The sequence below is a fragment of the Sinohyriopsis cumingii genome, chromosome 14 (genome assembly GCF_028554795.1).
Source record: "Sinohyriopsis cumingii isolate HCF-2022 chromosome 14, ASM2855479v2, whole genome shotgun sequence".
In the NCBI taxonomy this organism is placed as follows: Eukaryota; Metazoa; Mollusca; class Bivalvia; order Unionida; family Unionidae; genus Sinohyriopsis; species Sinohyriopsis cumingii.
In genome coordinates this window covers 42,959,008-42,970,023 of record NC_142974.1, presented here as the reverse complement: position 1 = coordinate 42,970,023, position 11,016 = coordinate 42,959,008, and the positions used below count along the sequence as shown (strand labels likewise).

General features: G+C 36.1%; 1 pseudogene; it reads left to right on the top strand.

Moving 5' to 3' along the window:
* The first annotated feature begins 2,047 nt into the window (after nucleotides 1-2,047).
* On the top strand, nucleotides 2,048-3,796 carry LOC149783640 (uncharacterized; annotated as a pseudogene).
* Nucleotides 3,797-11,016: the final 7,220 nt, after the last annotated feature.

Below are 11,016 nucleotides of genomic sequence, written 5' to 3'. Positions count from 1 at the left end.
TGACAGATACGTGTTTTTTTTTTCTAAAAGAAAATGGAAAACATGCTATTAATATTATTAAAGTAGTAAAAAAAAAAGATTTTTCAGAGAGTTCCGTACATGGTTTCTTAGGTAAATTAACTATTGACGAAATTTACATGTGTACCTGTACAGTAAATAAGTACCGTGATAGTTAACAAAGGAAACAAATGCTTCTGTAAAGTTATATAATTCTGCCTACTTCTAACAAAGCCAGCATACATTACAATGTTGATTATCAGGACTTTTGCGCGACCAAGATAATGCACGTTTTACTGTATTTTGTATTGATTTTTTGAGATATTCTCCACATTAACTTATATTTTACATACTAAAAGAGGAACATACTCAGCTGGTGATATTATAAGGGTCACGTTGACAGTTAAGTTCCCTTCTATTTCCGTCTGTCCTTCAACAGTTAGATTTTTTGCAGCATAATTGATGCAAAATGCAGCTTGGATTACAACTTGATGTGTTGGTTATTGAGAAGAAAATCATTATTGAAACTGTCATTAGAGGATCTTGATATGAAATAAAACAAGGCACTGATCACTCTGTAATAAGTATAATGAATAATTATGAATTGTAACCACTCCCACCCCGCCCCTAGACATAATGCAAAAAGATATAACAGAAATAATACAAACTTTTATTTTTGAAAATGAAATCTATACAGTCTGTGAAATTATGTTTATTGACTTAAATTACAGTGTGTGACGGCAACTCGTAAAACCCTTTTCCAATCGACCGCTAATGCACCCAGATCAAGAAAATGGGATCCCATAGTCACAGCCATACGAGCTAAACAGTATAGCAGGGCCATAAGAGGATTGTACAATGCTACGCCAGGAACTAAAAGAGCTTTTGTCAAGTTTGTTTCACAAATGGTACAACAAGAAGTTAAACAAGTTCTCAAGCACGAATCTCCATTTTGTAAAGAGGCTACAATTCCCAATATAAGCAGTTTTTCGTGGGATTTCACTCTCAACGGATTAGAACAACAAGCACCCATACTGTATGCAGCATTAAGAAATGCAGTAAAATTAAAGGCCACAGATGAAACACTTCAGAAGAAAGACGGTTCATCACTAAAACCATACATAGGCACAGCTATAGCATGCCTTCTTTATGCAAGGGCCCCTAGAAAGGCAAATTTTCTCCAGAAAGTATTTTCCTTACAATTTTGGCGGGGTGGTTTGAAAACGGAAACGATAAGACAGATGTCACATACAGGTGTTTGTCTAGGATACAAAGGGACACTGAGTGCAGTTGATAGAATAACAAAGGAATTTGATAGTGCACAATACAATGCAAAAGTACAATTGAAAAAGAGCTTTCAGACAACCATACCGACAGAATATTGGGAAAAACAGAGGAAGATCTGAGTGTATCCATTGCAATGTCGGTGACAATTCCAAATATTGATGAAGAGATCAATCCACCTTCAGACTCTGATGAATGTGGAAATGAAGATTCAGCAGAAGGCGCATATAGTCGCAGTGACCACGAAAGTATGGATTACGAAGTGGAACAGGAGGATGAAGAGGCTGAAGAGAAGGAGACAGAAGAAGAGGAATACGAAGAAGATGATGATTTCGAACGATTAGACCTAACGGAGAATGAAGAAGATGTAACTGATGGAGCAGAAGATAAAATTGAAGAGGAATACCATCCGCAGGATGATAAAGAAAGTGCATCAACTGTATGGAACGATGAGCTTCATCCTGGATTTACAGCATGCTGGGACAACGTAGGAAAAAAGGTATCAACACGCCATCCAACGCCAGATACATCCAACACTTACATTAATATGGCGCTTGCATATATAGCTGTAAACCGTGTCCCTGCGACCCATCTCGATTGGAAATTAAGAACTAAAACCTCAGATTTGGACATGCGATCTTTCCTGCCCACGGAGGAAGACTTCCATGAATTACGACAACGAATGATTGTATTGGTTGAGAGAATCATCACTCGCCATCTTGACTGGTTCAATCAGTTCTTCCGTGATTGCTCTATACCACATTTGTTACACGAACATTCAAAGGAATCAAGTGAGCGGAGTGTCATGATAAATCTAGGCGCGTTTCAAGAAGAACCATCATCTACCCAGGGTGCAATAGCCATTTATGAACATTTACAAAAATATGTACCTTCTGTAGATGGCCAGCCATACACAACAATAGTTTATGGCAATGGTCTAAGTTGTGAGCGTGGCAATGACGCATAACGGGCACGAACAAATGGATTGAACCCATGGGAGCGCTTAGAAGGACTGGAACCTTCACCACAAGAGTTTCACAAAGAAATGCTACTTTTGCAAGATCACTATGACGAATTTTACAAGGGCTCAAGTGCAACAGACAGAGGAACTCTTGCTCATTTAAAAAATGTTTTTAATTTCCGCCAAGTTAAGTCTGATATAAGTGACAACTTTGCCCATGCCTGGGAACTGATGTGCCTTGTAACGGAAGGTTTGGTTTTACTCCTTGCCATAGATCAGCTGAATATGCAGGACAAATACAGTCGACCCCCCGAAGCCCCTTTGTCAATCGAAGATGCAGATTTTGATGAAAGGAAATGTTACTTACAAAAGGTCAGCGATAACATAGTACGCAATGCTTGGCATAAATTGGACACAGAAGCACTTCTGAAACCAGATGATACTGCTTCAGTAGGATTTTGCTGTGATGAAGAGAAAGACAATGACTTTATTGGCTGTGAACTAAGGGGAAACTGTCTGAATGGAGAGTGGTTTCATTACTCGTGTGTGAACGTTGATAGGGATAATATACCCACAGAATGGTATTGTAGTGAAGGCTGTAGACAGAAGATCCAACGAACAACCCAACATTACAATTACTGTTCATGCCATACCGATCCTGGTGCTGATGAGCCCATGATAGGATGTAATGCTGAAAAAAAATGTTTAGGTAAAGAATGGTATCATCTTGTTTGTCTCGGAATGACTGTTGACGAAGTGCCAAAAGGGAAATGGTACTGCTCGTAATGCAAAGGAAAGTATCCAAAGATCAAGACTCAACATACCAGCAAAGCAGGCAGAAAAAACAGGGAAAATGATGTCAAAGAAAGAGGAAGATCATTTACCGGAGGACGACCACGTTTACAATTACTCATTGGAGATGTTATGGAGTGGTCTTAATCTTCTTTATAGACACGATGCTGTGCGAGAAGCGGATGGCGAGGCTATGTTGTCCCACTGGCGCCTGGATATAATACATTTCTTCGCAAAGAGACACCCCAAATACTTGATTCTCGCACATCGCCTGATTGCTGCCACAAATGGCTGGTTACCTGAAAAACTACGGCATGAAATTACATGGAACAGGACAGTCAATTATAGAGGGGGTATTGGTAGAAACCTTCCATGGACCTCATGAATGAAGTCCTGAACAGGCTATTTAAGGATCAATTGCAAGGAGCTAAAGGTCGATACACTGAAAATACAATTAGTAGGTGCAGTCAAATTGTAGGTCCTTTGGGAGAATCGCTTGATGTGCTGTTTGAGGATAAGTTGGTAGAAAATGAGATTTTCAGGCACCGAAGGAAGAGTCCGAACAGGGACGGCAATGTTGAGAAGATGGTTCGCTTTCTGGTGGGGGAGAATCTTTTAACTTTTGTGCCTGGCAGGCAGTACAGAGCTTTTCCGTATTATAAGCACAATGTAAATCCAAGACATCCTGCTAAATTCATTCCCAAACTCAAGGAACTGTCAAAACGACTAGATAGAGCCAGAACTATCGTTATAAATAATTAACATAAAATGTATTTTGTCATCGCGTTCTTGTTTCTAAGGAAGCTTTCGAGGCCATATTTACTTTTGTGGTGCCTCTGTACAGGAATATGCGTGAATACTTATAATGAAGAGAGAGTGACAAGTCTAATTTAGTTAACATTTGACTTTTTACTGCATAGCAGTACGAATAATTTATCTACCGCCAAAGCAAGTGGAGTAAAGTGTCCTGCATACGCTACTGCATATCCAGCAAGATTCATTGTTAGGATTCAAACCCGAACACGCTCGCTGCTTATATCGAGTGGAACATAAACATTAAAAAAAATTGTATTTTTCACATGTGTGAAACCCTAAAGAGAGCAATACTTCACTGAAACGCAGTATTCGCAGAATGTACATTCTTAACAGTGGCATACTATATTTGTAACTATTAAATTTTTTCAGCTCGAAATAATGTCCACGTGTTCGTATTCATGAGTAATAACACGACAAGCATAACACATAAGTCATTGTGTATGTAACTGCGAAAGAGGCAGGGTATTATCTATATATGCGAATGACATCATTTATAAAAAAAATTATTTCCTGAAGGTCAGGTTTATTTTTATATAAACCGTTTTTCTCAAGATATATTGCCTTTGATTTGATCAGTTGATCTTTGTGTTCAGCAATGCAAATACCAGGGAAGCTAGTTTTGTGGACTCCATTTATCTGGAAACCTTGTTATCCGGGCACAATTCAACGGGAAGGAATTCCTAAACGTTAATTTGCTCCGCTAATTCAGAAATCGGCGATCCAAATTTTGAAATCAAAATCGGGAAGCAAAGCGTAAAATTAATATAAAACTTGATCTTGACAATCCTGAAAGAATCTGTTCAAAAATAATAAAATTCGAGGAATCGTACATGAACGTAGAATCACTATGATAACACAACTTCCCTACGCAAATTTGGCGGTGTGTCAATGTACATGTATCAATCTCTTATTATTAAAATTATACTCAAACGTTAAAGTTATAACTTTATCACGCTCGTGTACGAAAAGCTTTAAAAATTCGTTTAACCTCGTTAATCCAGACAACTTCATTCCATGTGAATATGTTCGGAACAATGAGTTTTCCGTATAATTAAATTCAGGAGTTTTATTTTAAGCTGCCATCATACCATATACATGTATTTCCTACTTTATATTCAAAAATGTTTGAAATAAAATATTGAATTAGAATTGTATTTGGTTCCCATTTTTATAGAGGATGGTATTTGTTAGTACTTGCCCCCACCCACCCCCACCCCCCGATTTATGGTATTTTGGTAAAACAACAAATCTTTATGATGTCTGGTATCTCTACTCGTCTATGCTTACTTTGTCGGCAATTTAATATAAACAGTACAAAAATACAAACTGATATCTCAAGCTTTATATAGGAAACTGTTTAAAAAGTAAACTAACAAAAATCAGCAACTTTTTATATCATATTTCACAACTGCTGTATCTGCAAATAAACCTATACTTTACGTTGTTAATCATTTTGAAATGAATCCCTGTGCTATCCAAAATTAAATCGATCAACTTTATTTGTACAGCCCATCCACAAACTTTGTTATATATATTTGTAAAACAACAAAGAGAATTAATGACACTTGAGTTATTGAAGCATATGTCATGTCAAAGGTGTAGGCGATTTTATCCCAATGTATTTATTTACTAAAACAATTGTCAGCGAGTAGCAAAAACATACATTGTTTATACAATCGCTGGTTACAATGTGGTCACGCACTTTGAAGTTTTTTTATCCCCCACGCAAATAGTCACGTGATCAAGTAATGAATGTTTTGAGTCAATTTGATCTGTCATTCATTTCATTTGATTCCATGCTGGTTCCAGTACTATCTGCTGTAGTTCATTCTCTCAGCTGAAGCACAAGTACACTATTTATTGTTTCAGCATAACAAACAAATGTAATTTTTATTACGACTCTGAGGAACAAAATGGAAACATAAGTAAGTATATGAATATTGATATGTATTGCCAAGTATGTGATAATCACAACAATTTTACATCTTAGTCTCCTGTCAGTAGTTTTAAAAACACTACACAGCGCTGTTCGTTTGGCAATAAGACCCTGACGCCAACAACACAAATATCAGCGTCGGGTCTTACAGGTAGACTAAAGTAAGTCGGCCTATTCTGCACATCGGGTAATTCTGTGCAACGATACGTCATTTCTGTAAACATTTGATCACGTGCTATTTTGGGTCAAAAATCCATTTTGTATCCAGAAAGAAGAATCGTACATTAACTAAGAAAAGTGATATTCATAAAGTGTACAAAAATATCCCAAATTTAGACTCAAAATGCACATAAAAATGTGATTTCTAAATGGCAACGTAAAGACCCACTCCATGACCTTCTTAAACCGGTAACCCAGAAAATTCGATTTACTATGCATCTTTTAGAATCATACAAATAAATACATTGTATAAAAGATGGAAATGTGTACCTTAAAACCAAAGCTATTTTAATCCAAGTTTCCAATTTTGCACGAAGTTGTCCCACATGTACAAAACCGTCTGCTACCCAACGTGTCGTCTACTTGCCGTTACAACATAAATTCTCAACAAATTACCCGGCGTATAGTCTGTTTCTAAATTCTCTAGTAATTTTTCCCCATCAACAAGACGTTGTAAACACATTACTTCCTATTCATTGTTATTTCTCTTAATGTAATAGCTGATTTTTCATAAAATGTTGAATTTACATTCTTTTTTACAAGATCAGGTTAGTTTGCTTAATATCTCTTGCCATTTATTGTCAGTTTTACGTTGAATTTTGGAAAACTAGCTATAAACCTGACATAATTACTGGACTGAACTAGTGACAAAAACAGTCCAAAGTAATGTATTTCATTTCTATAGCCCAATGGAAAAACATTACATCTTTTCAAAGCTGTACGCAGAATAGGCTGCCATATCGTGAGTCAGGAAAACATGGGGGTGGTTTCCCCTGTGCCCAAAGTTAATATTATTTTGAACAGAATATTCTGGTGACAATTGCCTTTTTCCAAATGGTAAGCATTGCTGCATTTTATTTTTGTCAATCGGTCAAATTCGGTATGCGTTTTGTTTAAATATTGGAGATGGAAACCTTAAGTGCACAGAAGTGCCCGACAGCATTGCATATAACTGATTTCCTCATTAGACCTTTCATAGGTACTGGGCTGGTTAACCTCAAAGGTCACATGTCTAAATTTGTCTTTTCCTGTTTTGTAAGTAGGTGCACAGGTATACAGTGATATCACAATAATTTCCATGTTGTGATCAGGATCTAACACCCCAGAGGATATAATACACTATAAGAGAACATTTTACTTGCACATCATAGTTCAATCATTCATGCTTAGTAATTGCATACGTGGTTATGTTGTGAGAATCTTACATGTTTTTAATTGAAGCCTTAGGGTACAAAATTCCTGTGAGTAATTTCTCGACACTCATCAGTTATATGTATCTGTTATTATACATGTGATTCACACCACATAGGAGTTTACAGTGGATGTATGTAATGACACCTCTACCAATACTATCCCCACATCCAAATACATGATTGATATTCCATTTTATGTATATAGGACTATATCCATATCCAGGTGTATATTTGGAATTGTATACAATTCACAAAGGACTTATAATCCCTACATCCATGTGTATGATTAACCTTCCATTTTGTACACATAGGACTATCCACACACCCAGGTGTGTGAATGTAATTCAGTACAACATAGTACTATCCCCACGTACAGGTGTATGACTGAAATTCCATTCTATACACATAGGACTATTGTTGACTCAAGTATAATTTGTATAGGTTAATTCATTCAAGGAGGAGTTAAATACTTTGAACAGGTATCTTGGTTTTCATTGAAACTGTTGATACAAAAAAGTGAATTTGTCATAATGAGCTATTGATGGCTCACTGTAAAATATCCCTTCAAGGTCACTTAAGGCCCCATAACGGAACATTCAGCAGAAATATTGTGTGCATTAAAGGTAAAAGTTTTGTAGCTACGTTTGCTTCACCAAACCCTTGCCCGTCCCGAGAAAATGTTTTAAAGCCATAACGGTTCAGTAAAAGATCACATTTTTACATTTTGTAAATTTTATCATGAACTCATTACAAGGACACCAAAAGAATTTGTAGACATTTGCACCCAACACATGGAATTTTATAGTATAGACAATTACATTATTTTAATAAAGAAATTTTCACCTCATGATATTGAGCGAAAAATCATACACAGCAGGTAGGCAGATAGATAAATTAAAATGTAGACTTTGCGGCATGTACAGAGACATATGCTGTGGTATCTGGGGTTTAAAGCATGACAAATGCAGTGGATTCACTTAATATCAATTATTTTAATTCTATATTGTCAATATTTGGTTCACTGAAATAAACTATAAACCTATTACTGTCAGAGTATAAACAAACAACTTACCACAACAATTTTCAATACATATCAGATATACAGTAGCCATATCTGAAAAATGGAAAAAGAGGTATAGAAAGAATGAAGTAAAAATAAGGGGAGAATCATAGTCGGATATATAAAATTGGAACGATTAGTTAATAGATTTATATAACATCTCTGATTATTCATTTACCTGAACATTGTTGAAGTAATGAAATCAAAAGTTCATTTATAAATAAAGTGCTTATGACTTTAATTTCCTTAAATTATCAGAAATGAAATATTTAATAATATATTGATCAATAATAGAACAGGTTCACCCAAATTGGGACAGACTAAGACTATGTTGTGCGATTTGAAAGGGCTTTGGGATATGATACAGTGAGACCTTGCTGTATGATATGACAAACTGAGAGTATGCTTTGAGAATACAACAGATTGAAACCATGCTGTGGGATATGACTGACATAACATTTTAATTGATACAACAGTCTGAGGCCATTTTATGGGACATGAGGGACTAAGACCATACTATGGGATTTGACAGATTCTTGCTGCAGTTGATTCTGATCTATATACAAAATATTTCAATTTAAGTACATAAAACATAATATCAGCTAATATGCGTACTCTCTGTATTATCTGAGACATGCTTTAATAGCTCCTAATTTCCAAGCTGATGGGTCATTTGACATACTGGCACAGAAAACAATATGAGACATTTCCCCCAACAATGATTAGTGTTAATTAAACCATAAATCGTCTATAGTATACTGTGCCCTTGAGCTGCAGTCGGTGTTTAGAGGCCTTGTTACGTTACTGAGGTAGAGGTGTCTTTGATTCATGACAGCGAATATGTTGATGAATCCAAGTGGGAGAAAAACCAAGTCCGTACCGCTGCCCAACTCTATTACACAGTTTTATGCCATGGGCTCCAACGGACATTATCCTTCTAGACCTGTGAGGCAGCAAATGGTAGCTAATAGATTGTGACTTCATAAATCCATCAAGCAAGATACGTATCAGTTTAAAAGTTATATTTTACCTCTCTCTACTTACGTTTATACTAATGATGGTACTTAACTGTTTACATTTAAATTTTGACTGCAATAGCATACAGTGGGTCCACTTTAACAAAGATAAACCCATCTGTAAAGACAAGGTGTTCCTATAGAAGGAGAGGCCACTTATTAAGACAAGAAAATGGTAAAAATATATATTGTTTTGGTATTGTACAAGATGACCTTTATAGAGGATTGGGTGAAGGTGTAGGGGCACTGTTTAATGAGTCGTTGTCCATCAAGATGTATAAACAAATCTATGACTCGAAAAGTGTATCAAGGCAACAAAAATTTGGTCATTCAGTGAAAGTGGGAATATTGATTTTGAATATTTCATTATCTTTTTTAGGTCAAGGATTTCTTTGCATCAGTTAAGTAGCTTCTGCTAGAAAAAATGGCAGTATGTTCTCCTGGTCAGGATGTTAAAGATCCAGGCTACAGAAATTGGCTGAAGGTGGGACAGGCCCTGTTGTACATGAAGCGGGCTCTACATTCTTTTGTCAGAAATGAGGTCAACCTGATACACACATACCTGATAAATAGAATATATGGTGGTACAACTGTTCTGTATCCTCAATGTACATCATGTAAGGCTAGTGATATTAGACAAAACAAATACACATATACCTGGGGATTCACTAAGGTCCCTTGCCCAGCGCTATGCCATGATTGGTTGAGAGAGCTGCTTAATCTATTTGACAATCCACGGTCAGATAGAATCTGCTGGAGCAATTGTGATGTGACCTCCTGGGCATACAATGCTTGGGAGTGTGCTAAAGCCTTTATGCCCAGGGGCCAGAAACCAACAAACACAGACCCCAATGAGAGTGATGCCCAGGCACTGCTAACACTGATGGCAAATTGTAAACATTTTCATAGCCGACTTTCACCTCAGGGACTTCAGCAGACACGCAAGGTAAGTTTGAAAAGTGGAAATAATGATGTCATACTAGATTATCAATTCATTACTATTTCACATGATAATTTGGACAAATTTTGATTTTATATATTAACATGCCTAAGTCCCATACAGAAATTTCTCATGGATTCTCAATGGAAGAGATATGGACTGAAAAACAGACAATTTATTCCATATCAGTTCCATAAGTACTTCACAGCAAGTGAAAATTCCATATGGAATAAAGTTGTAACTTTAATCCATAAGCACTTTTTTCCATATGGAAAGCAGGCTCATGTATTATAGCATCATGGAAAATACTCTCTGAAGAATTAGTAACCTAAACTATCTGATTCAAATAGAAATATTGGTGGGAGTTAGATTACATGTATATGTCAGTGTAGCTGATGTGGAAGGATGAATATATACTCATAAATTTGAAGAAACACATGTATGTCAGTTTTCTTTAATTTATTTCCACAGATGTTTAAGAACAATGACATGACCAAAAAAGTAGAGAAAATGTAAACATGATTAGAAAATTAATATCTGGTAGTACAAGCATAGATGAATCTTTGGACTTTGAAAATTTGGTGCAAGGTGGATTTTGGGCTTGATCTGATGTTTGTTCTGAAAAGTAATTTTGTTGGCTTCCTATTAAAATATGCTCTACAAAAATCATACCCTAGTGAAAATGTGACTTAAATTTCAGCAAAATCAATGAACATTTCTTGACATTCACTCAAATGTCCTTTTCTCACTAAAATTATGGTATTTTAGGAGATTTTACCAAACTTTCTGAAAATATCAGTGA